We start from the raw sequence: 3,238 nt of genomic DNA on the forward strand, positions 1-3,238 counted from the left end.
CCAGGCTGGTCTGGAACTCTTGGGTTCAAGTGATCCTCCTGCCTTGTACTCCCAAAGTTCTGGGATTACAGGCATGAACCACCATGCCAAGCCTCATCTTTAATTTTAAACAAACCTGAAAAAGACAGGTGCCTTCTATTCTCATGCCAGGCCCGGGTGCTGCATTTCACTGCACAGGTGTGTGGCCCTACAGGTTACAAGCTCTCTGCTCGAGTTCTCAGCCTTGTTGCTTCCTGCCAGGGAGAGATGTTCATGGTCCTGTAATTTGAGCTTCCAAAGGCTCAAATTTAGCCTGAAGGTAAAAATCAAGGAGGCTCAAAATTTTAGCCTGGAAGGTGCAAATCAAGGAATGTGTATCAAAGTAATAGGAACAAAGGAACAATCTTCTGCTTCTTGCCCTTACCATTGAGTTTCTCCCTTCTCAGTCAAGATGTCGCCATGGTAACTCATGTGTGCCTCCAAACAGCCGTGATGGGCCCCGTGGGAGACTGGATTACTACTCTCAATTTTTCACTCCCTCCCTGTAACAGAATTCAGCATCCACAGCCTTTGCCCCAGACTTTGCAGGGTCCCCCACTAGAGTCCACAGAGCACATTTTCATAACCCACTGATGCTAGTCTTAACTGTGTGATATGTTTGCCAATGGAATTTTTTTTTTTTTTTTGGCAAAGTCTCACTTTGTCACCCAGGCTAGAGTACAGTGGAATGATCTCAGCTCACTGCAACCTCTGACTCCTGGGTTCAAGCAATTCTCCTGCCTCAGCATCCCAAGTAGCTGAGATTACAGGCGCCCACCACCAAGCCCAGCTAATTTTTGTATTTTTTAGTACAGATGAGTTTTCGCCATGTTGTCCAGGCTGGTCTTGAACTCCTGACCTCAGGTGATCCGCCCTCCTCGGCCCCCCATAGTGCTGGGATTACAGGTGTGAGCCACTGCGCTGGGTCTTGCCAATGAAATATTAAAGGATGTCACCCGAGCAGAGGTTTTCAATGAGTTTGCATGGTTTGGGCTGCCTTCTCAAACCTCTGCTAGCTGCCAAGAGAAGCTGCTGGTCCCAGCGTGAGAGCCATGTGGGGCAGACGTGATCTGGATCCACAGCCTGAAGCAGAACCACCACAGCTGACCTGAACACCTATAGGTGAGATACATAAATGTGGTGTTGATGTTGTAAGTCGCTGAAATTCAGTGTGTTTTTCAGGTAGAATCATTGCAGTAAAACCTGACTGACCCAGCCTCCTTCTTTGGCACGTCCCCAGTGCTTACCGTGCAGCTCCACGTCACTCCAATGGTCACTCCTCACCAGGCATTAACTGTGACTCTTGCTGCCCAAGTTTCCACCCTCCCTGCTGTGGCTGGTGCCCTGTTGGTCACCCCTGTGACATGTCCCGTTTCTCTGGAGTCAGAGGCAAGGTACAGCTCCCCTCTGTTGCTGCTGGAGTGAAATACCTCTTCCAATCTGGGTTAAACTCTTTGAGGCCATAAAACACAGCTCCCTGTGCTGTTATCTACAGCTCTCAAGCTTGGCTGATTCGTTTTTCACTTCAGTAAATGATCCTTCTCCCCAGGAGACTGACACAAGACAACTTGGCCGAAGATCATTTGAGACGCTCCTCAGGGCTACATTCAAACCATATCCCCTACCGACCCAGGAGAGAAAGCTCCCTTGCTGCCCTGAGTGAGGTATTCTAGAATACTGCCAGGAGGAGAAAGGTAAATGTGGGTTATATCCCTCCAGGCCAGCTGACCGGCCCGTGCACAAGGCAACAGGGTCTTTTGAGAAAAGAATCCCAGATGGCCCAAGTGGAAATTCACATGAGCTCCATGGCATAAGCCTACACTCTGAGACTCTACCTAAGATAAGTGGCTGGTAAATGATACGTTTACCTTTCCATTCTCTAGAGAAGATAGTTCTGTATCAAGCGAGTCCTGGAATAGTCATTATCCATTCATCCAACAAATATTCAAATACGGAGCTAAGCACCAGAGACACAAAAGTGAAGGAGGCAAAGTCCTTGCCCTCATGAAGTTTATGTTCCTGGGAGGAAAGTAAGGAAACAGAACATAAAGAGATAGACATATAAAGACATCATTTTCAGTAGTGATAAGGGTTATTTTAAAATGTAAGGTAGCCAGATGCGGTGGCTCACACCTGTAATCCCAGCACTTTGGGAGGCCTAGGCAGGAGGATCACAAGGTCAGGAGGTTGAGACCATCCTGGCCAACATGGTGAAACCCTGTCTCTACTAAAAATACAAAAATCAGCCAGGCGTGGTGGTGGGCCCCTGTAGTCCCAGCTACTCAGGAGACTGAGGCAGGAGAATCACTTGAAACTGGAAGGCGGAAGTTGCAGTGACCCCAGATTGTCCACTCCAGCCTGGACAAAAGAGCAAAACTCCACCTCAAAAAAATAAATAAATAAATAACGTAAACCATGGAAAAAGGCCTCTTTTACATATAGCAGCGGGAGAATGTCTCTGAGAACCTACGTAGAAAACCCTAAGTAGACACCTGAATCCAAGGACCCCACCATCCCCCTGATTAAGGGACGGAACACACCATAAGAAGTATGAAGAAAGAACAAACTACAATAGGAAGAACAAACACAAGGATCCTGAGACTGGAGTAAAAGTCACAGACCATCATGAATGCCAGTGACTGGAGGAGAAGGAGCCAAGAGGAGTCGGAAGCAGTGGGTGGCCAGGGGCCAGGTCACGTAGGGGCCTGTCCGCCACGTAAGGAATTTGAGTTTTGTTTTGTTTTTATTTTATTTTATGAGACAGAGTGTCACTCTGTTACCCAGGCTGGACTGCCGTGGTGTGATCTCGGCTCACTGCAACCTCTGCCTCCCAGGTTTAAACAATCCTCCTACCTCAGTCTCCTAGGTAGCTGGGATTACAGATGTGCATCACCACGCCTGGCTAATTTTTATATTTTTAATAGAGACAGGGTTTCGCCATGTTGGCCAGGCTGGTCTTGAATTCCTGGCCTCAAGCAATCCTCCAACCTCAACCTCCCAAAGTGCTGGGATTACAGATGTGAGCCACTGCTCCTGGCCTTGTTTTGTTTTTAATTTTTCTTTCTTTCTTTTTTTTTTTTTTTTTTAGAAATAGAGTCTTACTCTATCACACCCAGGCTAGAGTGCAGTGGTGCCGTCATAACTCACTGCAGCCTCCAAATCCTGGGCTCAAGTAATTCTCTCACCCTGGCCTCCCAAGTAGCTGGGCTTACAGGTGTGT

This window comes from Pan troglodytes, chromosome 4, assembly GCF_028858775.2.
Source record: "Pan troglodytes isolate AG18354 chromosome 4, NHGRI_mPanTro3-v2.0_pri, whole genome shotgun sequence".
In the NCBI taxonomy this organism is placed as follows: Eukaryota; Metazoa; Chordata; class Mammalia; order Primates; family Hominidae; genus Pan; species Pan troglodytes.